Source organism: Mobula hypostoma, chromosome 6, assembly GCF_963921235.1.
Source record: "Mobula hypostoma chromosome 6, sMobHyp1.1, whole genome shotgun sequence".
Lineage (NCBI taxonomy): Eukaryota > Metazoa > Chordata > Chondrichthyes > Myliobatiformes > Myliobatidae > Mobula > Mobula hypostoma.
In genome coordinates this window covers 147,376,752-147,403,104 of record NC_086102.1, presented here as the reverse complement: position 1 = coordinate 147,403,104, position 26,353 = coordinate 147,376,752, and the positions used below count along the sequence as shown (strand labels likewise).

General features: G+C 42.2%; 1 protein-coding gene across 3 annotated transcripts in view; it reads right to left on the bottom strand.

Annotated features, from left to right (window-relative positions):
- hecw2b (HECT, C2 and WW domain containing E3 ubiquitin protein ligase 2b) overlaps positions 1 to 21,395 on the bottom strand; it is a 377,012-nt gene extending 355,617 nt beyond the window's left edge. For 2 of the 3 annotated variants that reach the window (XM_063051950.1, XM_063051956.1), the window contains exon 1: positions 20,956 to 21,395. The gene's annotated coding sequence lies outside the window, so the exon portion shown is untranslated. The remainder of the gene's footprint in view (positions 1 to 20,955) is intronic. The other variant, XM_063051951.1, reaches the window with a different exon arrangement.
- Between the last annotated feature and the right edge of the window lie 4,958 nt (positions 21,396 to 26,353).

Here is a 26,353-nt window from a genome sequence, read left to right as displayed (position 1 = left end):
AAAATTATAGGAGAAGACAGGAGGGGGAAGGATAGAGCCGAGAGCTGGACAGGTGATAGGCAAAAGGGGATACGAGAGGATCATGGGACAGGAGGTCCGGGAAGAAAGACAAGGAGCGGGGGGGTGACCCAGAGGATGGGCAAGAGGTATATTCAGAGGGACAGAGGGAGAAAAAGGAGAGTGAGAGAAAGAATGTGTGCATAAAAATGAGTAACAGATGGGGTACGAGGTGGAGGTGGGGCCTTAGCGGAAGTTAGAGAAGTCAATGTTCATGCCATCAGGTTGGAGGCTACCCAGACGGAATATAAGGTGTTGTTCCTCCAACTTGAGTGTGGCTTCATCTTTACAGTAGAGGAGGCCGTGGATAGACATGTCAGAATGGGAATGGGATGTGGAATTAAAATGTGTGGCCACTGGGAGATTCTGTTTTCTCTGGCGGACAGAGCGTAGATGTTCAGCAAAGCGGTCTCCCAGTCTGCGTCGGGTCTCACCAATATATAAAAGGCCACATCGGGAGCACCGAACGCAGTATATCACCCCAGTCGACCCACAGGTGAAGTGATGCCTCACCTGGAAGGACTGTTTGGGGCCCTTCACCAGCAACTTTGATGTATGTTGCTTGAATTTCCAGCATCTGCAGAATTCCTGTTGTTTGCGTTTAAATATATTTTATCAATTCTCCAATACATTTTAATTGGTTTCTTTTTAACATTAGTAATATTTTCTTTAAAATCAATATCAGCTTATGCTGAGTAGCCTAACTGAGTGATTAAACATGACTCAGATGATTAGACAGCAACCACCACTAACCTGTGATGTACAAACTAAGGCCACTGGGGAGAAAGGGAGGGAGGAAGAAAAAAAATAACACACTCTCAATGGCCACTTTATAAGGTACCTCATATCCACTTTAAGAACCAACATGTTGTGCATTATTTGAGTTACTGTCGCCTTCTTGTCAGCTTGAACCAATCTGGCATTTCTCCTCTGACCACTCTTAGTAACAAGATCTTTTCACCCAAAGAACGGATGCTCACTAGATTTTTTTTTTTGTTTTCTGCACCATTCTTTGTAAAGTCTAAAGACTGTCATGCATGAAAATCCCAGAAGATCATCAGTTTCTGAGATACTTAAATCCTATCCCTGGTAGGGTGGCAGGAGAATGGGGTAAGAGCAGACATGCATGAAATAGAAGAGATGTGGTTGAGGGCAACATTGATGGTGGAAGGGAAGCCCCTTTCTTTGAAGGAGGATACCTCCTTCGTTCTGGAATGGAAAGCCTTATCCTGAGAGCAGATGCAGTGGAGATGGAGGAGTTGAGAGAAGCAGATGGCATTTTTACATTAACAAGGTGGGAAAAGGTATAGTTCCAGTAGCCATGAGAATCCATGGATTTATAAGCGACATCAGTAGATAAGCTGTCCCCAGAGATAGAGAGAGATCGAAAAAGGGGAGGGAGGTGTCAGAAATGGATCAGGTAAATTTGAGGGCAGGGTGAAAGTTGGAGGCAAAGTCGATGAAGTCAACAACTTCTGCATGGGTGCAGGAAGCAGCACCAATGCAGACAACGTAGCGTAGGAAAAGTGGGGAACGAACGCCAGTGTAGGCTTGGAACATAGACTGTTCCACATAGCCGACTAAAAGGCAGGCATACCTGGGACCCATGCGAGTGCCCATGGCTACATCTTTTATTTGGAGGAAGTGGAAGGAGCCAAAGGAGAAATTATTAATAGTGAGGACAAGTTCCGCTGTGCAGAGGAGAGTGGTGGTGGAGGGAAACTGGTTGGGTCTGGTGTCCTGAAAGAAACGGAGAGCTTTGAGGCCTTCCTGGTGGGGGGGATAGAGGTATATAGGGTCTGGACATCATAGTGAAAATAAGATGGGGGCCAGAGAACCTGAAATCATTGAAAAAATCCAAAGTGTGTGAAGTGTCACGGATGTAGGTAGGAAGGGACTGAACTAGGGGGGATAAAACAAAGTTGAGATATGCAGATACGAGTTCAGTGAGGCAGGAACAAGCTGAAACAATGGGTCTTCCTGGACACACATCAAAGTTGCTGGTGAACGCAGCAGGCCAGGCAGCATCTCTAGGAACAGGTACAGTCGACGTTTCAGGCCGAGACCCTTCGTCAGGTCTCGGCCTGAAACGTCGACTGTACCTGTTCCTAGAGATGCTGCCTGGCCTGCTGCATTCACCAGCAACTTTGATGTGTGTTGCTTGAATTTCCAGCATCTGCAGAATTCCTCGTGTTTGGGTCTTCCTGGACAAGCAGGTTTGTGGATCTTGGGTAGGAGGTAGAAACGGGAGGTGCAGGGTACGGGAACTATGAGGTTGGTGGCAGTGGATGGGATATCCCCATTGCTAATAAGGTCAGTGATGGCATGGGAGACAATGGCCTGGTGCTCCTTAGTGGGATCCTGTTTGAGGGCAGGTAAGAGAACGTGTCTGAGAGTCCCTCCTTCACTATTCCCTTTTCTCTCTCTCACCTTATCCCCTTACCTGCCCATCCCCTCACTCTGGTGCTCCTCTCTCCTTTTCTTTCTTTCATGGCCTTATATCTTCTATTTCATTCCCCCTTCTTCAGCCCTGTATCTCTTGCACCAATCAACTTCCGAGTTCTTTACTTCTTCTGTCTCCCTCCTGGTTTCACCTATCATCTTGTGTTTCTCTCCCCCTCGCCCACCTTTTAAATCTACTCATCTTTTTTCTCTGGTCCTACTGAAGGATCTTGGCCCTAAACGTCGACTGTACTTTTTTTCCCCCATAGATGCTGGCTAGTCTCCCAAGCTCCTCCAGCATTTTGTGTGTGTTGCTTGGATTTCCAGCATCTGCAGATTTTCTCGTTTGTGATTAAAATATTCAAGGATGTGGTTAAAATCCAATAAAAATAACAAGCCACTTATGGGACTCAGTGGGTTAAAGAGCACCGATGAGGAAGAAAGGAACTGTCAACACCTTGGATCACAGTACTTTGGGTCTTTTTTTGTTCTAGATCCCAGAATATGCAGTCTTTCTTGCCCGTGTTCATCAAAAAAGTGCAACACTCCCAACTGACTCCTGCAAACCTCAGGATCTTGATCACTTAGCACAGAGAGAATTGTTCAGGATAGTTTTGAAAACACTGAGGTCATGTATATTAGAGCACACACAAGCCATGAAGCAGCAGCTAAAGGGGAACACCACATCATAACATTCCCCCACCCACTTCTCCTTCCAGTCACCTCTGTATCACACATGGAGGACTGTGGTTCCAACATTGGCTGCATTAGAATTCACTACATCAGAATGGAAGTAAATCAACCTTGATCGCAAGAGACTGTTCAAGATCTATTGCTTACTTTGTTCTACTCATCTCGACTCAAAACATATCATAGTTTATTTTTAAATAGCTTTTTCATTTAAAAAAGCATCTTTCCTTTTTAAAATTATAACATTTAATGAAATCATGCAAGCTCACAGGCACTAAGCAGGTGTGAAGATACCTTAAAAATAGAAAGCAGTGACTGAATATAGGTTCTCATTTCAAGGCGCGAGCTATATTTTGAAAGTAAGAATACAAAACAGATGTCATATTTAAACAAAGAGATTGTATTCTTCTACTTTTCTTCTGAGTCATTATTTAAAAGCAAAACATCATTTTATACTTAGGATCTTAGACAAAGGAACAAGAGGTATTAATGTCCTTGTATGACAAACTACATTGCAAAATTTTATTCTAAAACTAAATTATTGTTAATTTAAACATACTGCGTAAATATATTCTAACAAATTCAAATTTCATATGACCTTTTCAACATAATAAGCCCTTGATAATTTGAAAATTGTGCTTCCTTTATATCTGATCTCTTCAAAGAGTATCACAGAGATTACCGTAACAAGGTGAGGTCATCACACAAGACCCAAATGCAACAAACTATCCAATACCACACAGAAACAGTTACACAGATATCATCCTAACAATAACCTTTATGTAGTTTTACTTTGAATCTGCAATTGCTCCATGGTCTCCTCACTTACAAAAAATTCTATACTTTGTTTCCCCTATATGCTTTTATCTTGAAGTTACATACTGTATCTTGTATTAAAATAAAAGGATTAAAGTAATTGAACCATCCTGATTTGTGAAAAGTGCTAAAGGTATAGAAAATTAACAGTTTTCCATGGTGCACTTTAAAAGTCAGCATTGCCACATTCAGTCTCGATATAAACAACCCTGGATACGTCATTGGAGTTTTCATAGCCATTGTTCAAATATTTTCTCCTACTGACCGACTTGCTGAATTCTTCCAGAACATGTAGTGTTGCTCAAAATTCCAGCATCTGCAGTCTCCTGTGTCTCAATTCAATAACTATATTGTATTTGTAGCTCGACGGAGAGGCATCAAACCTAGTTAAAGATGTGGTTAAAAAAATTGCGTGGCTTTATCTTAGCATCAATGGAACACTTTCTCACAATTCGAGGTTCAAAATTATATGCAAACAACAGGAATTCTGCAGATGCTGGAAATTCAAGCAACATACATCAAAGTTGCTGGTGAACGTATAGGAGGTAGAAACGGGAAGTGCGGGGTGTGGGAACTATAAGGTTGGTAGCAGTGGATGGGGTATAGGAGGTAGAAACGGGAAGTGCGGGGTGTGGGAACTATAAGGTTGGTAGCAGTGGATGGGGTATAGGAGGTAGAAACGGGAAGTGCGGGGTGTGGGAACTATAAGGTTGGTAGCAGTGGATGGGTCCTGACGAAGGGTCTCGGCCTGAAACGTCGACTGCGCCTCTTCCTATAGATGCTGCTTGGCCTGCTGCGTTCACCAGCAACTTTGATGCATGTTGCTTCAAAATTATATGTTTATTTTTGCTGAGCTAGTATTTTCTTAAACAAGAAAGCATGTACACCATTTTTTTTAAATAGAAAAGCAAATAAATATTTATGTTCGTTTAGTTTGTCTGTTGGGTGCAAGGGTTAGAGATCAACTTCCATTTAATTTTACACCAGCATAGTTCAAAAATGCAGTAAGGAATTATTTCAGTTTTAGGTGGTGTGTTACAGCATGAGAAACAGAAGATACATTTCATGTATGCAACACATACAAAATAATTCTGATAAATGAAAGTGGCAGAGTTAGTCCTTAGTGGTAAAAAGTTATTACGCAGGGGCACTAAATTCTGAGTAATGAAAAGAACTATTATGCTGTGAGTAGTAGGAAAGCTTGGGGCCAATGATTTTGTCTTTTCATCAGCTACTTAACAGTTACCAGCTGCTTGTGAAGGAGTCACTCGATAAAATTTGATTTTTGTTTTCCTGGCATTCTCAGTACATCACTCAGGCTCCAAAAGCCACTATGCTTTTACCCCCTGCCTATCTCCAATAGGACAAAGGTTGTACGTGCCATCAGTACCCTGTTCTGTGAAGTTGTTCTTCATGGTGTTTCAGTTCATTAGAGTGCCATGTATAAACACATATACGAACAGTTTCCCTCTGTCAGGGACTGGACTTAAGTACATCAACAGCTGTCACGTACATGTGCGGTGTCTTTCAATAAATAAATAAATAGATAATTTGCTAAGAATGGTAGCAAGTTGTTCATTCTAAATCAGGGGTTCCCAACCCTTTTTTATGCATGGACCCCTACCATGAACCCAGAGGTCTGGGGACCCTTGTTCTAAAGGAATTTGCAAGAATTGACTGTTTTATTACTTGCCAATAACCATATAACAATTACAGCACAGAAACAGGCCATCTCAGCCCTTCTAGTCCGTTTCGAACGCTTACTCTCACCTAGTCCCACCGACCTGCACTCAACCCATAACCCTCCATTCCTTTCCTGTCCATATACCTATCCAATTTAACTTTAAATGACAATATTGAACCTGCCTCTACCACTTCTACTGGAAGCTCATTCCACACAGCCACCACTCTCTGAGTAAAGAAGTTCCCCCTCGTGTTACCCCTAAACTTTTGCCCCCTAACTCTCAACTCATGTCCTCTTGTTTGAATCTCCCCTACTCTCAATGGAAAAAGCCTATCCACCTCAACTCTATCTATCCTCCTCATAATTTTAAATAACTCTATCAAGTCCCCCCTCAACCTTCTACACTCCAAAGAATAGAGACCTAACTTGTTCAACCTTTCTCTATAATTCAGGTGCTGAAACCCAGGTGACATTCTACTAAATCTTCTCTGTACTCTCTCTATTTTGTTGACATCTTTCCTATAATTCAGTGACCAGAACTGTACACAATACTCCAAATTTGGCCTTACCAATGCCTTGTACAATTTTAACATTACATCCTAACTCCTATACTCAATGCTCTGATTTATAAAGGCTAGCATACCAAAAGCTTTCTTCACCACCCTATCCATATGAGATTGCACTTCAGGGAACTATGCACCATTATTCCTAGATCCCTCTGTTCTACTACATTCTTCAATGCCCTACCATTTACCATGTATGTCCTATTTTGATTAGTCCTACCAAAATGTGGCACCTCACATTTATCAGCATTAAACTCCATCTGCCATCTTTCAGCCCACTCTTCTAAGTGGTCTAAATCTCTCTGCAAGCTTTGAAAACCTACTTCATTATCCACAACTCCACCTATCTTAGTATCATCTGCATACTTACTAATCCGATTTACCACCCCATCATCCAGATCATTAATGTATATGACAAACAACATTGGACCCAGTACAGATCCTTGAGGCACACCACAGAGACCGTCCTCCAATCTGAAACACAGTTATCCACCACTACTCTCTGGCATCTCCCATCCAGCCACTGCTGAATCTATTTTACTACTTTGATATTAATGCCTAACCATTGAACCTTCCTAACTAACCTTCCATGTGGAACCTTGTCAAAGGCAAGTCATCAGATAACTAGTCATCAGAAATACAAAGTTACAGAAGAATTAAATTATAGGATGCAGAGGGGCAAAAGAGAGAAAGGGTAGGTCTGTGATAGGATGGAAGAAGGCAGGGCATATTTGTTTGCAAATGGTTAAATGGTGTAAGGCACAAATAAGTGATTCGAGGACAAATGCTGAAACAAACGATGGGTCCACAGTGAATGTAAATAGAAACAGTAGAATCAACACCTGAATTTATTGAGAGTTCAAAATGTTGTACAACAGCTAGTCAGAGTCTGAGCTGCTATTCCCAGAGTAAATATAGAGCTGCACTGGAACAGTACAGGAGAACATGATAGAGAGGTTAGAATAGGGATAATGGACAATCAAAAGTTCAGGATAAGATCGGGAGACACAGTGAATGGGAGAGGAAAATTCAGGGCATTGAAATTAAGGAAGGAACAATCACTCCTCAAAGTTCAAAATAAATTTATTACTACTTTGAGATTCATTTTCTTGCAGGCATTTACAGAAAGATTACTGACGAGTCCTGAATACTGAAAAGGGAGGACAAGGGTGAGGGGATGCTGTGGAGGATGCTTTGATGGGGGAGCTTTTCCTGCAATTTTCAGATTTCCAGTGTCACATCCTCAATGTTCTGAAGTGCAAGTTAATTATTTCTTCAACAGGTCTTCCAATTTTGCATAACAGTTGTTTTCTTCCGTCTTTAATTCTATATTTTATAACATCCATAGGCAAATTGAACAGCAACTCTCTCGGGGATTGTGACTGGAATGGAGCATTCCAACTACAAGGAGAGACTGCACAGGCTACAGTTGGTTTCCTGGGAGCAGAAAAGGCCAATTGATGGATTCAAAGTTATGAGGGCAAAGTCGGGGTGGATAGTAAAGAAACTTTACTCCATAATAGATGTCTGTAAAAAGACATCAATAGTTAAGAGATCAAGAGAAACAATAAAAACATCACTGAGACAAACAGCATTTAAATATATGACAAAAATGAAATAACCAGTTTAGGTCAGCACAATAAATCACTGCTGAACTTGCCAAATTATAGTGAACATGTCCAAATACTTATTCTTTAATCAATAATAAAGGAAATCTAGCCAATGTCTGGTCTATACTGGAATAGGATCTGCCAATAAAGACAATGGTCAACTAATGCATCATGTATAGGTTACTTAATTAAAGCAGATCATCAATGTCTCGGCCATTATTGACAGACAAAGGCAATTAATTTGCAATGTCCCAGTAAAATATACCCAACAAATTGAGCAATAACAACATTTTGTGGCTTTTACAGACCACATAACTAATTTCATGGAATTACTGGGGAATTCTTTTTGCACATGTCAAGATAGTTCTTGGGTTTAACAGATAAATAATTAGAACAACTCTTGTCTACATCCCTAGCAAGTAAATTTTTTGTCTAATTATTTTCTGTCAACAGATTAGTCTCAATCAATTGACTCTACTTATTTTCCATTTTCATTTGCTTTAACTGGAGGATGGTTTCTGCATCACCAGCCTCCCCTTGAATGTTCGGGAAAGTCAGTGAACCTTCTGTGTGTTCAACCACAACTGGTACCATTACTAAATATAATTCCACACTTACACAACAGACACGTTTCCTTGCAGGGATCCCTACCCACAAAGCAGGAGAAGGATGACAACTTGGCTAATTTTCAGTGACTGAACCCAGGTACTTTGGAGCCAGCTTAATACAGGTAGTTCTGCCATAACGCAATATATGTAATTCCACATTACAGAAATTACCCTAACAATCGTGTTAATGGGGGAAAAAAAAAGTTCAGGCTAGAGAGTTTTAGACTCACAATAACAGCTACTTCCACCCCCTGCCCCACACCACGTTGGTATGTTTTCAAAAAGTTGTTTTTAATAGCTCTGTTTGTTTTGTTACTGCAAGCTACAAATACGAAAGGCTGTATGTTACCTTGTTTAGCGAAGTACCTCTGCGTGAATATCATAAACCTGAGCAACACACATAAGATGCTGGAGGGATTCAAAATTCAGATGGCATCTATGAAGAGGAATAAACAGTTGACATTTCAGCTCAGACCCTTCGTCAGGACTGGAAATGAAGGGGATAGAAGCAGGAATAAGTTGGGGGTGAGGGGAAGGAGTACAAACTAGCAGATGATAGGTGAGATCAGGTGAAGTGGGTAGACGGGTCTGGAGTAAAAAGCTTCTCCAGCATTTTGTGTGTGTGTTGCTAAAGATTTCTAGCATCTACAAAATCTTGTGTTTATCATAGAAGAGATTACTTAACAATTTCCAATCATTCCACAGTGAAGTGCTATGCTGTCCAGCTACTACTGGGGGAGCTTGCATATAAAGTTTTTTTCCAAGTTATCTTTTTTCCAAAGTAACTCTTAATAGATCCCCTAGGTTCCCATGGAAATCACATTATAACCAATTCAACTAATGTAAACGGTGTCCCCAATCATGTTATATACAGTTTGCATAATGGAAACATGTATTATAGTTGAACTACCTGTACTCTTACTGGTGCATCCTTTGAGATTATCCAGTCTCAAGAAGACTGGAGAATTAATCCAAGATTTACCTGATATGCCGAACACTGAACTAATGAGAAACTGGGTTCATAACAGCACAACAGGATTATCCTTTCCAAGAAACTCTTGGCTGCGAGAGTTTTGCTGGCATGTTATCAGGTAATGGTTGTGACTTTGCAATTAACATTTCTCAATCATAATACCTGCATGCAGCACGTGTACATCCTCACAGGACTAAAGAACCAGAGGATGGGCTCGAGTACCTTCAAATGAACAACTTCCAAAAGACACAAGTACAACACAAGAGAGACACGCCAGATGCGAAGAGGGACACAAAGGAAAATAATTTCATTACTAGTTTATTTTGTTCTCTGTTAGCTCTATTAGGGCTATTCCAATGTAAATAATACACGAAACTAGCTTTTCAACATCATTCCTGGGTTTCAAATAATACAAGTAATGTTTCAATTTAGAGGTAACTATTCAATGTAACCAACCATAGACCTCTATCCTATACCCACCCCTTCCAGAGTTCTTTTGCTCTCAAATACATGACTGTCATTGTTAGATTTTCAATAAGTTTGCACCATACAAATAATGCTTCTGCAAAAGCATGATTAGTAGTGAAAATGCTTGTTTAAAAGAAAAAAAACACAAGTCGGTAATAACCCAAATACCACAGTATCCTAAAGACAAGATGGTTTCTGTGCTGTACTTTTCCATGACTATGTATGAAAGTTTGATTAATGACCTTCAAATTCTTGCTTATGAGTAACTTCCAAAAAGAAAGTTTATGATCTACTTTAATTACAACTTGTCGTGCCCTTGACCTCATTTTCTGGGGGATGCCAGTGCTGCAGCTGTTCCAGTGCCGCTACAACACTGGCAACCAGCAGAGAATGAGGAAAACTGCCCGGGTCTAACCTGTTTACAGGAAACAGAATAAATCTAACCAAACAACTACTGCCCAATTAGTTTACTCTCTATCATCAGCAAAGTGATGGAAGGGATAATTGATAATGCTATCAAGCAGCACTTGCTTAGCAACAACCTGCTCACAGAAGCTCAGATTGAATCCCAAAGTCATTCAGCTCCTGCCCTGAAATAAAGTGAAACATGCAATGAGCTCCAGAGGTGAAGTCAAAGGCAGTAACTCTCACATCAAGTCTAAGCTGGAATGAACAGTCAATTATCAAAATACATACATGTTACTATATACTATGTTGAGATTCATTTTCTGACAGGAATATAAAGAAATACAATAGAATTTATGGAAAACAATGCAAACCAATGTGCAAAAGAAAACAAAATCATGCAAATAATAAAAATGTAAATAAATAATACTGAGATCACAAGTTGTAGAGTCCTTGACAGCCAGTCCACAGGTTGTAGAGTCAATTTCACCCTGAGGTGAGTAAAGTTATCCACACTAGTTCAGGAGCCTGATGGTTGAACAGTAATAACTGTTTCTAAACCTGGTGGTGTGGGACTCTAAGCTCCTGTACCTCCTGCCTGATGACAGTCGCGAGAAGAGGGCACAGCCTAGATGATACATGAGGGAACACGAACCAGTCCTCAGAGGGATCTGAAATGGAGAGAGTGAGCAATTTCACATGCCTGGGTGTCAAAATCTCTGAGGATCATCGGACAAAGTCAGCATGGATTTGTGAAAGGAAAATCATGTCTGAAGGATCTCAGAATTTTTTGAGGATGTAACTAGTAGAGTGGATAGGGGAGAACCAGTGGATGTGGTTTACTTGGATTTTCAAAAGGCTTTTGACAAGGTCCCACACAGGATATTAGTGTGCAAACTTAAAGCACACAGTATTGGGGGTATGGTATTGATGTGGATAGAGAATTGGTTGGCAGACAGGAAACAAAGAGTGGGAATAAACGGAACCTTTTCAGAATGGCAGGCAGTGACTGGTGGGGTACCGCAAGGCTCAGTGCTGGGACCCCAGTTGTTTACAATATATATTAATGACTTAGACGAGGAATTAAATGCAGCATCTCCAAGTTTGCAGATGACACGAAGCTGGGCGGCAGTGTTAGCTGTGAGGAGGATGCTAAGAGGATACAGGGTGACTTGGATAGGTTAGGTGAGTGGGTAAATTCATGGCAGATGCAATTTAATGTGGATAAATGTGAGATTATCCACTTTGGTGGCAAGAACAGGAAAACAGATTATTATCTGAATGGTGGCCAATTAGGAAAAGGGGAGGTGCAACGAGACCTGGGTGTCATTATACACCAGTCATTGAAAGTGGGCATGCAGGTACAGCAGGCGGTGAAAAAGGCGAATGGTATGCTGGCATTCATAGCGAGAGGATTCGAGTACAGGAGCAGGGAGGTTCTACTGCAGTTGTACAAGGCCTTGGTGAGACCACACCTGGAGTATTGTGTGCACTTTTGGTCCCCTAATCTGAGGAAAGACATCTTTGCCATAGAGGGAGTACAAAGAAGGTTCACCAGATTGATTCCTGGGATGGCAGGACTTTCATATGATGAAAGACTGGATGAACTGGGCTTGTACTCGTTGGAATTTAGAAGATTGAGGGGGGATCTTATTGAAACCTATAAAATCCTAAAGGGATTGGACAGGCTAGATGCAGGAAGATTGTTCCCGATGTTGGGGAAGTCCAGAATGAGGGGTCACAGTTTAAGGATAAAGGGGAAGCCTTTTAGGACCGAGATGAGGAAAAACTTCTTCACACAGAGAGTGGTGAATCTGTGGAATTCTCTGCCACAGGAAACAGTTGAGGCCAGTTCATTGACTATATTTAAGAGAAAGTTAGATATGGCCCTTGTGCCTTGTGGCTAAAGGGATCAGGGGGTATGGAGAGAAGGCAGGTACAGGGTTCTGAGTTGGATGATCAGCCATGATCATACTGAATGGCAGTGCAGGCTCGAAGGGCTGAAAGGCCTACTCCTGCACCTATTTTCTATGTTTCTATGATCTAACTTGGCCCAACATACCAATACAGCTATAAAGAAGGCAAGACAGCAGCCATATTTCACTTGGAGTTTGAAGAGATTTGGTTTGTCACATAAAACACTCAAAAATGTCTATAGATGTACTGTGCAATTGGATCCTCGATTTCCTAACTGTAAGACCACAATCTGCGCGGATTAGTGATAACATATCCTTCTTGCTGATGATCACCACTGACGCACCTCAAGGGTGTGTGCTTAGCCCACTGCTCTACTCTGGCTAGGACTGTTTGGCTAGGCAGAGCTCAAATACCAACTACTTTCTAAATTTGCTGATAATACAATCATTGTTGGTAGAATCTCAGGTGGTGATGAGAGGGTTTACAGGAATGAGATATGCCAACTAGTGGAATGGTGCTGCAGCAACAACCTGTCACTCAACATCAGTAAGATGAAAGAGCTGATTGTGGACTTCAGGAAGGGTAAGATGAAGGAACACATACCAATCCTCATAGAGGGATCAGAAGTGGAGAGAGTGAGCAGCTTCAAGTTTCTGGGTGTCAAGATCTCTGAAGATCTAACCTGGTTCCAACATATCAATGTAGTTATAAAGAAGGCAAGACCGTGGCTATACTTTATGAGGAGTTTGAAGAGATTTGGCATGTCAACAAATACGCTCAAATACTTCTACAGTTGTACTATGGAGAGCATTCTGACAGGCTGCATCACTGTCTGGTATGATGGGGCTACTGCACAGGACCGAAAGAAGCCACAGAAAGTTGTAAAATTAGTCAGCTCCGTCTTGGGTACTAACCTCTGTAGTATCCAAGACATCTTCAAGGAGCAGTGCCTCAGAAAGACAACGTCCATTATTAAGGACCCCCATCACCCAGGACATGCCCTCTTCTCATTGTTACCATCAGGAAGTAGGTACAGAAGCCTGAAGGCACACACTCAGCCAATTCAAGAACAGCTTCTTCCCCTCAGCTATCCAATTCTTAAATGGACATTGAATCCATGAACACTACCTCACTTTTTTAAAATACATTTTTCAGTTTTTTGCACAATTTTTAATCTATTTAATAAGTATATATACTTACTGTAATTGATTTATTTTTTTTCTTTCTATATTATCATGCATTGTATTGAACTGCTGCCGCTAAGTTAACAAATTTCACGACACATGCCAGTGATAATAAACCTGATTCTGATCATGGATGAACAGGAATATATAATGCAAAGTACAAAGGAAGATGGTTACAGTGGTTGGAGATCAATTACTCTCCACAGGAGTTCCACAGGGTAGTCTTCACGGGTTGACCATCTTCAGCTGCATCTTTCAGTCATAAGGTCAGAAGTAGATATGTTCACTGATGGTTGTGCAGTGTTTAACACCACTCACAACTCCTCAGATAATGCAATGGCCCACAGCCAAATGCAACAAGGCCTGGGCTGACGAATGTCAACTAACATTTGCACCACACATGTGCCAGGCAATAATTATATACAACAAGAAAAAAAAAAATCAGCTCTCACCCCAACATCCGTTGGCATGACAATAAATGAATCAGAATCAGGTTTATCGTCACTGACATAAGCCATGGCACATATTGCTTTGTGGCAGCAGTGCAGTGCAGGGCAGGCATGACAAGTTATAATTTATAATTATGTTATAATTTACATAAATAATGAAAAAGTGGAATAGATCATTCAGAAGAAAGATGGGAGAGAGGAAGAAGCTGTTCCTAAAACGTTGGGATTGAGTCTTCAGGCTCTTGTATCTCCTCACTAATGTAGTACCAAGAAGAGGCCATGTCCCAGATAGGTAGGGTCCTCAGTGAAGGATGCCGCCTTTGGAAGATGTCCCCAGTGGTGGAGAGGCTTGTGCCTTTGATGGAGCCAGCTGAGTCTCCAACCCTCTAAAGCCTCCTTATGACCCTGTGGATTGGGACCTCCATGCCAGATGGAGATGGAACTCATCCAAATGCTATACGCCGTACATCTGTAGAAATTTGCTAGAGTCTCTGATGACCTACCACATTGTCTGAAACTCCTAACGGAATATAGCAGCTTTCTTTTCCTGAAGTTGACAATCAAATCCTTGGTCTTGCTGACATTAAGCGCAAGGTTGTTCTTGCAATAAATCAGCTGATCTATTTCATCCCTGCATGCATCCTCATCACCATCTGAGTTTCTGCCATCAACAGTGGTGTCATTGGCAAATTTATAGATGATGTCATGAGTGTACAGGGAGTACACAGTGGGCTAAGCATACATCCTTCAGGTGCATTGTATTGATTGTCAGTGAGGAGGAGATGTTAATACTAATCCATATTGACTGTGGTCTCCTGATATGGAAGTCAAGAATCCAGTTGCAGATGGAGGAACAGAGGCTTAGAGTTGGAAGCTTGTTGATCAGTACTGCGGGGATGATGGTTATAATCAATAAACAGCAGTCTGGTGTAGGACTCCAGGTAGTGCATAGCCGAGTGGAGAGCCAGTGAGATTGCATCCACTGTAGACCTGTTGAGGTGGTAGGGAAAATTCAGTGGGTCTCGGCCTTGTTCAGGCAGGAGTAAATTCTGTCCCCCACCAACTGCTCAAAGCACATGATCACTGTAGATCTGAGGTGCCAGTGGGTGACTGTCATTGAGGCAGCTCACCCTGCTCTACCTGGGCACCGGTATGATTGACATCCTTTTGAAGTGGTTGGGTACCTCCAACAGCAGCAGTGGGAAGTTGGAGATGTCCTTCCTTGGTCTTTACAGGTTTTCAGTACCCTGCCTGGTACACCATCGGCACCTGACGCTTTTCATCCTCTTGATGTTCTAACAGCAGCCTTGGAGGCAGAGATCACCCCAGATACCACGGGCATTCACACAGGTGTAGTTTTATTCTCCTTTTCAAAACACACATAAAATGCTCAAGATGGAGTTGTGCCACAACCTTTGTTGAGGTCACAGCTCAGGTTTATATAATTTTTTTTTTAAAGTGTTATTTTTAGTTGTTTATTTTTAAAGTTTTTTTGGGGGTCATGGGGAGGATTTTGGGAACAGAAGGGCAAGTTAGGGGTCAGATTATGGTTTTATGTTCAGGGATGTGGGGGAGTTAGAGGACGGGGTGGGGCCTTAAGCCTTCACTCTGTGTTCGAAGGACAGCGACGCTACAATGAAGGGCGTGGAACATACACAGACTGGACAGGGATGTCAGACCGACAGACCAGCGTGATAGCTCGTCCCACAGTCAGTGAGTTGTCAGCAGGTTCTGAAGTCAGAGTTCTGAGTGGGCAGCAGCAGCAAGGTCTAATGTCATCCCTTGGTTCACAGATCAGTGAGACCAGAGTTCTGAGGCCTAGTGTTTGGAGTTCCAGCATTGTCAAGTCCAGAGTTCAACTGGGTCCTCCGGCCAGTGCCGAAGATTGAATCAGAAGTGGAAGCTCATTGGTCAGAGCCCCGGATCTGTGAGTCTGCGGGGGTGGTCGAAGGCTCACTGCCTGCATGCCCACGTTCAAATCCAAATCTGAGCCTGGCCTGCAGCAGGTTGCAGGCCGAAGAGTACGGATCGTCTTGGGGGTTAGAGGACTGTGTACGTGTGTGGAGGGAGGGAGGAGGGGGAATGTGGCTTAGTTTGCTGTCATTGTTTAGTTGCTTGCTGCGCTCTATGCTGCGTTGCTGGCATTGTGAGCATGTTGCGGGCTGATACTCTCAGGCATGTTGTTTGTTGAAGCAAATGACACATTTCACTCTATGTTTCAATGTACACATAATAAATAACCTTGAATCTTGCACACTGAGCTCATGGGGGAATGAAGTTTCACTGCCAATTATACTGTTAGGTTTCACTTTGTAGGAAGGAATGGCATGCAAATCCTGCCACAGCTGATGGTCTAACTTCTCAAAGAATTGCCTTTTTGCTGCCAAGATGGCCTTCTCCAGGTCATGCCTAGACGTTTTGTAGAGTTCTGGATTGCTGTCTTTAAATGCCACAGATCTAGCCCTCAGCAGGCTACAAAGCTCATGAGTCATGTACAGCTTCTGGTTTGGGTATGTTAAATATGTTCTAAAAGGCACACACTCATCCATGCCAATCTTGATGAAGATACTGTTGACTGTGGGTATATTCATTCAGATCTGAAGATGCATCCCTGAATATTGCCCAATCCACTGATTCAAAGCATTCTCCACCTCCCTTGCCCATACCTTTGCATGCCTCACCACTGGTACAGTTGTCTTCAGAGGTGGCGAAGGAGCTTGATGAGGGAAAGGTAGTGGACATGGATTTAAAAAAAGGCATTTGTTCAGGTCCCTCACGGTACATTCATTCAGAAGATAATTCATCAGCTCCTTAGTAAATCACAAGTCTGGATTCGAAACTGGCTTGCCCATAGAAGATAGGGAGCAAGGTGGAAGCTGGTATTCTGGCTGGAGGTCCATGACAAGTGGTGTTTCACAAGGACTGGTGTTGGGACCTCCATTTCTAATTATATCAGTGATTTGGATCAAAAGATAGATGGACGGATTAGCAAGTTTTCAGATGACACCAAAGATGGATGGAGTGGTGGACAGTGTAAAGGAGTATCAAAGAGTACTGCAGGATACAGATCTGTTACAAACATGGGAAGAGATATCGTAGCTGGAGCTTAATCTGGGAAAGTGTGAGATATTTTATTTTGGGAAATCAAATGAAAGCAGAAAATACATAGTTAATAGTTGACTCCCTAATAATATGCAGGTACCGAAGGATCTTGAGGTCCAGGCACATCATTCACTGATGACTACAGAAGTGGATAAAGTGGCAAAGAAGGCAGAAGGCATGTTTGGCTTTATTGAAGGGAGTGTTGAGTACATGGGTAAGGCAATTATGCTGCAGCTTTCCAAAACGGTCACACTTGGAATATTGCGTGCAGTTCTAGTCGCCGCATTATAGGAAATATGTGGAGACTGTGGGGAGGGTGCAGAAGAGGTTTACCAGGATAGTGCCGACATTTGAGATTATGAGTTTAAGTTGCTCACCTTACAGTGTCAAAGGCAGAAGGAAGATCAGATAGAGGTTTTTCTTTTAAAATTATGAGAGGCAGACAGGGTAGACAGAATTGAGGCATCATTAAGGGCAAGTGTTTTTTTAAAAACACAGGAGTGGTAAGGATCTGGAATAAGTAATTAGGAATGGAACCAGGCAGTTTGGTGGAGTTTGTAGGCTTTTAGATCAACACATAAATATGAATGGAATGAAAAGATATCAATGATGCACAGGAAGACATTTAGTATAAATTGGCATTAAGATTGGCACAACATCATGGGGCAAATAACCTTTCCCAAGGTGTCTGGTTCTATGTTCTTTTATAACTAGCCCATATAAATTTGACTTGAATGCATGTGCTTAATGTTTCTTTCCTGACAACTATAAACGTAAATACAACAACTGTATGGATTATTCACAGGTCAATCACATTAGGCAAATCATCCAAATGTAGATGAGCTCAAAATCAGTCAAAATCCAACCCAAAGTGTTTCATCAGAATATATACCCAACCTAAATAAAAGACAAAGTCGAATGCTGTTGAGTTTGGAGTCGGGTGGCCAGAATCCATATCAAGGTAATAAGCAGATCAATCAAACTGAAAGATGCTCAAGATAAAACAACATTTTCTTAAACATTTTCTTAAACATTTTCATTTTTGAATCTGGGCATCACAGTCCAACATCATTGACAGCCTCCAAGAGAACAGTGGTCAAGATTGAACTGCTGCAGTCCATCTGGTGAAGGTATCACACAGTCCTCTTGGGGAGGCAGTGCCAATATTAATACACTGCAACAATGAAGGAACAATTCATTTCCAAATCAAAATGGTGTGCGACTTAACAGGGGAACCTGCAGAGGTTTCCGTGCACCAGAAGCGCTCATCTTTTCTTGCTGGCAAAGGTTGCTGATTTGGCTGCTGGGAAAGACTAGGCTAGTAACTGCATCTAGACAAATGGTGTACAATGTAGCTGCTATATGCCGCAATAGAGAAAACAGGCATGTCAGATGGTAGGCAAGCAATCATGCAAACAGACAGCTTTGCCCTGGATGGTGTGAACAACTTGAATATGAAGAATATTCCTTCATGCTTTGGACGTGCCTTGTAGATGGTGCAAAGGCTTCAGGATGTCAGGTGGTAAGTCAACCTGACCTGCTCTTGTAGCCACAGCATTTATAGAGGCACAGAGTTGTACAACACCAAAACAGGTCCTTCTGCCCTGCATATCAAAACCAACCATCATAATTATCTGTATTAATCTCTCTTGCTTTCATAAATTCCATATCCCTCTATGCCTCATACATTCAGGTACCTTTTAAATGTTGTTGCTGTGCCTGCATCCACCACGTCATTGCAAATAACAACTACATTTTGTTTGAAGATTTTACCCCTCAGATCTCCAGCAAACTTCCTCCCTCTCACCTTGAACTTGCGCCCTCTATTTTGAGATGCCCCCCACAAGGGAAACAGACTCTGGCCATCGACACCTCTTGTAAACTTATCTAATCGATCCTGATAACTCAAACCCTTCAATCCAAGTTACATCTTATAGTTCTTTTCTTCACACTCTCCAGCTTAACCATGTCTTTCCTACAGTACTGCAAACTATACTCCAAGTGCAGATAACCAGTGTCTTGTATACCTGTAACATGATGACTCAACTTTAAACTCAGTACCTTAGACAATGAAGACAAGCATGCTATAGGCCTTCCTCACCATCCAGTATATCTGTGTTCCCATTTTCAGGAAGCTGTGTACTTTCTCACCCCAGGTCTCTCATTAAACAATACTCCGTCTGCATCACACTGCACTTGCCTGAATTTAATTCCATCTACCCTTCCCTTGCCCCATTCCCAATTGATCTTCACATCCTGATGTAACCAGAGAAAACCACCTTCTCTGCAACTTACTAATCATGCCACCTACATCCTCATCCAAATCATTAACAACAGGAGACTGCACTGATTCCTGAAACACACCATTAATCACAGGCCTCCAATTTGAAAAATCCTCCACGACCACCCTTGGTCTCATACTACCAAGCCAATTTTGTATCTAACTCACCATGGGCTCCATATGTTCCAGCTTCCAGGACCAACTGATCCAGTTGGTAGGTCTATATGACCGGACTGATTTGGTTTCAGGTCAATATTAACCCCCCCCCCCCCCAGAATGTTAGGTAATGCCAAGGTAGGCGATTAAACTCTCTCTTATGGGCTTGTTTTCCCTGCCATCCAGATCCTGCTGCATGCAAGTGAGGAACTTTTGTGGAGTTACCAATGAAACTGAATAGTATCTAATCATGAGCAAATATTCATACTTCTGCCAATGGTGCAAAATGTATCGCTGGTGAAGCAGTTGAAGATGACTGATCCAAGAGCCCTGCCTTGAGCACTGACCTCCAACAAAAAAATTATTTTGTCTATGGCTTGTCTCCAACTATTGGACTATTTTCAGTGAGCCCCGTTGACTCCAGTGTTTAAACCAGTGCACAAACAATCGTTTTTAAAGTATCGATAATCAAACAGTGCTTCTGTCAAGGCATCCGAAACCTTTCCTGCTTTTCTTGGAAGCTACACCTCCATTTCCAAGACCATCCCAGGGAGTCTTGAGTTATTTTCTCATCCAAAAGGCAGCGACTTTGATAAAGCAGCGCTACCATCAGTGGGTGAAGCAGCTGGAACTGCAGTCAGCCTGGATTTTGTTGTTCAGTTTCTGAAGTGGGGCTGCTTTCTCGGGGTTTGAGAACTACCGACAGAGCCTCAGCTGCCAAACGTCAAAGGGGCTGTCTTTCGTCTCCACTGGGGTCGCTCAGATATTTGCAAGTTATGGAAATCTCGGGGAATGCGTCAAATCGAGTTTATTATTATGTGCCCAAGTGCGGTGAGATACAAGTACAATGAAAAAAAACTTGTTTGCAGCAGCTTCACAGACACACAGGTTCAGTCGACACACAGAACATAAATTATACATAAATCATATAAGACAGCGAAGGAAAAAAAGGTGATGTGACTGCGGGGTTCGGTCCCCCAAATGTCTCATCACCCATGCACCTCAGACGGGAGATGATGCCAGCCACACACTCCCCCCCCCCCAATCTTCTGAGGGTGGGGGTCCGTAAAGGATGAACATAGTGTTTTAGGACAAGCACCTAGCACTGGGCGGAGAGGGTGAATGGCCCGTGTTTGATTTTTACATGGGTGTATGTAGTCCTGCCCGGATGCGCGTCGGTGACATTCGAGGTCCGACCCCAAGACATTAATGAGCACCAAGTCCCCTCTGCAGGCGCCACACAGACTATGGCTGGGGGCATCGGCGGGTCTCGGTATTGGCTGGATACAACTGCGGAACAGCATCTGCAGAACACCAGCGGTTCCGGTCTAAGGGCGGGACCAGAGACGGCTCAACTTTCCTTCCATTCGCCGTCTCTAGAGGCTGGCCCAAGGGCTCTTACCCTCCCTCCCACTCGGTCCCGAGGTCTCTGTACCCGACGGGTCTCTCTCACCAGGCCCAGGCCTAAAAGGGTCTCCCACCCACCCGGTCGGCACGGAAGAGCGGCATCTTCTGTAAGAAGTCGCCACCAAAAAAAAACCGTCACTCACCAGATGGAAGGGATCGCGGGAAACCCAGTCATCCCGAACAGCCCGGCAGAGTCCGGAGAGATGGAGGATTCCCCTCGCCTCCTCCAACAAAACCCACTGCTGCTGCTTCGTTATCCCCTCTCAAGCTGTGTAAGTGAGGGTCAGTGTGCCAAATATTAAAGAACAAATAAAATGTCGAAATGATTCCTTGGAGTGTCTTTGCCTTTCCTCAAAAACAAAATACTCCAAGCTGGTTGTTATTGCGAGCAATGCAGATTAGCGGCGGGCGTCGACTACCTGGAAATCTTCGCCTCCTCTTTACGGCTTCCGCTGCAGCGTCCTCGCCGGCGCAGCTCCTGCTTCCTCGGGCTGTTCCACAGCTCAAGCCAGTTCTTCTCACGCCTTTTTTCCCCTCCCCAGTTGCCGCAGGTGAACGAGCGGAGCTGAACTTCCCCGCCCCAGTCCCCACCTCCCGTAATCCAGTGTTAAACAGCAGAACACCAGAGCTAACTCCTGCACCAAACACCGCGATCGCAGAGGGATTCCTGCGCCTCATTTACCCTGGGACACCTCCTCCTCGGCTGTGTAGATCTGCTTAGCCTTTTGGTTAAAAAAATGTTTTAATAAGTCATCAGATCAGATAGAATTCACGGAGAGAGTGGGTTACGAATACAAAACAAGATCTAAGACTGCTGGAAAAAGCAAGCAGTTGAGGTTGTTTATATTGAAAGAGGAACACAATTAACGTTTCAATCCAAGACTTTAAGTTCTCATAGCTTTCGAGGCGACGTGTATTTCCATTGATGTTGCTTTACTGTTCTAGTATTTTGTGCTTATATTAGCTTTCTGAGCCACAAACCCAAATCGCTGATGCTAGATATTTTTATAATAAACACAAAAATGCTAAGGACTGCTCGCCGGGTCAAACAGAAAGAGTTAACAGTTCAATGCAATATAAATTCGTGGCAACATTTCTGTTCGGCGGGGGCTTATCCAAAGACATTTACAAACAAACAAGGTGCTGGAAGAACTCTGCAGGTCAGGCAGGAAAATGGACACTCAGTGTATCAAATGGAGACGCCACTCCAGATTTCAGTGCCTCGCTCCCTAAAGTTCACAAGCAGACGGGAAAGAAATCCCAAAGAAAGAAAACGAGCTCGATTTATGTAGAGTGCCTTTGGTATTCTATTTAGGATGCCCCCAAAGCATTTTACAGCCAATTAAACAGTAATTTCCAGTTATTGGGACACATCGGCACCAGTGTATTTTTTCTGCCCAGTTAAGCGACTGTCCCAATAAACCGAAGTTTCATAGAAATAGTTAAGGTATAAACAGACCATTTAACTGAGGGACAAATTATATATGAAATGAAATACAAAACAAATTAGAACACTATCAATACTACTACAGTACTGTAAAACTGTATATTGGTTTCACTCCTAACCTTCTCTGTCATCTCCAAGCCTGAATGTTTGAAAACGCAATGAGCAGTTCTGAATTGTCTTACTGCTTATTTGTCACTCACTATCAGTGACAAATAATCACTGCGTTTTGAACAAAAACACACACACAACTGACACTAATTTAAAAACTCCTCGCTCTAATCAAAATGTAGATTCAGGTTAATTGGGCCAGCTGCTTATTTGGGACAATTTAAAGAACAAATACAACACAAAAGAGCCGCAATCCCTTTCTTTTATTGGGACACTGCTCCGCCTAATTGGGACAACAGACTGTTGCTGATCATTTTCTGACATGCGTCAATGTCATGTGGCCGTTAGACACTGCACAGTGCTTAGAGTGAACAGTTTTTAAATAGCGTCACTTGATGTTTGTATTCAAAAAATAATTGATTTTATTTACCCGATAGTTGGCAAGTAATAAACAGTAAGACAATTCAGAACTATTTTGCTCACACTGGATGAATTCCTCCATCAATGACAATTAGGAACTAATACACATTTTACTATAGTAGTTTATGTAATGTTCTAATTTATTTTGTAGTTCATTTAAATACATAATTCGATACTCAGTTAAATGGTGGTTTGTCTTTTTTATATTCTTTTAGCTATTTCCATGAAACTTTGCCTAATTGGAGCAGCCACTTAATTTGGCCAAAATGCACTGGTCCAGATGTGTCCCAATTAACTCGAAATCACTATTGCTATCGACGGAGGAATTAATCCAGTGTAGGCTGCCATGCAGATGCCATCTCTCTGACCCTACATTCCTCCTTAGAACACCTGGAGAATAAAGAAACATACGTAAAGCTCCTTTTTATTGACTACAGCTCTGCCTTTAATACCATCATTCCAAATAAGCTGATTCCTAATCTCCGGAACCTGGGCCTTAGCACTCAGATCTGCAGCTGGATCTTCAACTTCCTCACAGACAGGACCCAGGCTGTAAAAATAGAGGACAAGCTCTCCTCTACAATCACTCTGAACACTGGTGCCCCACAAGGCTGTGTACTCAGCCCCCTGCTGTACTCACTGTACACCCATGATTGTGTAGCCAAGTTTCCATCGAACTCAATATATAAGTTTGTTGATGACACAACAATTGTAGGCTGTATCTCGGGTAATGATGAGTTTGAGTACAGAGAGGAAATTAAGAACCTGGCGGCATGTTGCGAAGACAATAACCTATCCCTCAACGTCAGCAAGACGAAGGAATTGGTTGTTGACTTCAGAGGGAGTAGCGGACCGCACAACCCAATTTACATTGGTGGTGCGCAAGTGGAACAGGTCAAAAGCTTTAAGTTCCTCGGGGTCAATATCACAAATGACCTGACTTGGTCCAACCAAGGAGAGTCCACTGCCAAGAAGGCCGACCAGCGCCTTTACTTCCTGAGAAAACTAAAGAAATTTGGCCTGTCCCCTAAAACCCTCACTATTTTTTATAGACGCACCGTAGAAAGCATTCTTCTAGGGTGCATCACAACCTGGTATGGAAGTTGTCCTGTCCAAGACCGGAAGAAGCTGCAGAAGATTGTGAACATGGCACAGCACATCACACAAACCAATCTTTCATCCTTGGACTCACTTTACAACGCACGCTGTCAGAGCAGTGCTGCCAGGATAATCAAGGACACGACTCACCCAGCCAACACACTTTTCGTCCCTCTTCCCTCTGGGAGAAGGCTCAGGAGCTTGAAGGCTCATACGGCCAGATTTGGAAACAGTTTCTTTCCAACTGTGATAAGACTGCTGAACGGATCCTGACCCGGATCTGGGCCGTACCCTCCAAATATCCGGACCTGCCTCTCAGTTTTTTTGCACTACCTTACTTCCCATTTTTCTATTTTCTATTTATGATTTATAATTTAAATTTTTAATATTTACTATCGATTTGTAATCCAGGGAGCGGGAAGCGCAGAATCAAATATCGCTGTGATGATTCTAGTATCAATTGTTTGGCGACAATAAAGTATAAAGCATAAAGTATGTTCTTTTGATTGACTGTAAATGAACAAAATCAGTGCAGAAATCTAGTATAGATAATGGACTGCCTGTATACAATCCTCTCAACAACTGTGAACTCCAAATTTTCATTTTTATTGTAACATTCAAGATGATTGTCAACTTTTTTGTAGGTCCTAACTTTTTGAAGTAGTGAAATTGTTTCATTTTCACTCCCTGCAATTTCTGACATCTCCAAGCCTGAGTGCTTGGAACAACTGTGAGCAAAACAGTTCTGAATTGTCCACTGCTTATTTGTCAAAAATCATTGCTTTTTAAACAAAAACTCACACAACTGACACTACTTTAAAACTGTTTGTTCTAAGCATAGTGTAGTTTCTAACAGCCACACAAGCGAATGCAACTGACACTGGTTAGAAACTGTTCAGCAACAGGCTCCTGCCCCAATTATATGGCATTATTCCCAAATAGGCAAAGGGAATCCTGACTATTTTCTCAATTAGTTTTTGTGCTTTAAGAATTGGCACAAATAATTGGCTGTCCTGATTAACCGAAGGCCAAATTAATCAGAATCAATGTACTTACTGTAATAAGACCTTAAGACATAGAAGAAGAATTTGACCCATCATTCCACCATTCATTCGTGGCTGATCCTTTTTTTTTCTCTTCCTCAGCGCCTCTTCTGGCCTTCTCCCCGTAACCTTTGATGCTGTGTCCGATCAAGAACCTATCAAGGTCTGCCTTAAATGCACCCAACAACATGGCCTCCACAGCTGCCTATGGTAACAAATTCCACAAATTCACCACCCTCTAGCTAAAGAAATTTCTCTGCATCTCTTTTTAAAATGGGTGTCCCTCTATCCTGAGGCTGTGCCCTCCTGTCCTTGACGCCCCCACCATTGAGGGGAAGGCAGTGCCCAATTTGTGCACATTTAGCTTCCAGAAACAGCAATATGATAATGACAAGAACACCAATATTTTCAAGTTTTGCTAATTGAGAAATACATGCTCAGCAATATTTCTTTGATGTTCTTCCACTTGATACTTTAAATGCACTTGAGAGGCTGATGGGATTTATATAAGTCATGCAGCATCTGTGGAAAGAGAAACAGGAAATGTTTCAGGTAGGTAACCCTTCATCAGAAATGAAAAAGGGAGGAGCAAATTAGCCAAGAAGGTGCGAGAGGGCAATCAATGGATGGGAGTATAGGATATTTCAATAAAATTGTGAAAAGGTGTTGTGGCTAAGGGGGAGTTAAAATCAGATTAAATTTATTTGTGTTTCTAATCCTTTGTGCCTGATCATACAAAAAAGAGAAGTTATGTATTCCAGTGCTGCATTAGAATGTCACTTTGAATTATTGTGGTCAAATTTTTGGACTGGGTCTGGAACCCACTACCTTCTAACTCAGAGTAAATACACAGTACAAATATAAAAATGCACTGCACACCAATCTTGTCACAAGAAAAGATTAATAACACTACTTAGAGACTTAAAATGGGATCCTGATTTTGTTTACATACAGATTTCCTAAGGAGACATGTCATATTTCAACGTGGAGGAGGTATATTGTGCATTCAGTTCTAGTTAGTGATGATAAGGGGCAGAGATGGCAACTAGCCACAACTCTAACCTGCTCTCTGTGTTTTCATAAGATTGATTTCAGCTCTGTGGGTTTGGAAATTATTCATTCTTGCTCACACTATTTTGTTCCAAATTGGCCTTTTTGTCAGGCAAAATGTTCAGTTGCAAATTAAATCCAATACCAGACAAAATTCTAGTAGAAAGGCTGAATATGTTTACATCCATTCCAGAGTATTTACCTTCTTTAAAATAATTTCTAATACAGATCTCAAAGGAAGACATACTGATGTAAAACAGATGTAGAAGTTCCTACTTCTGCCTTGAATATCAAATTTCAGGGTAGCTGGGTGAAGACGGACCATTAGAATTAGATAGCTTAGCACACGAAGAGAGAAAAAAGGAACCTATCACT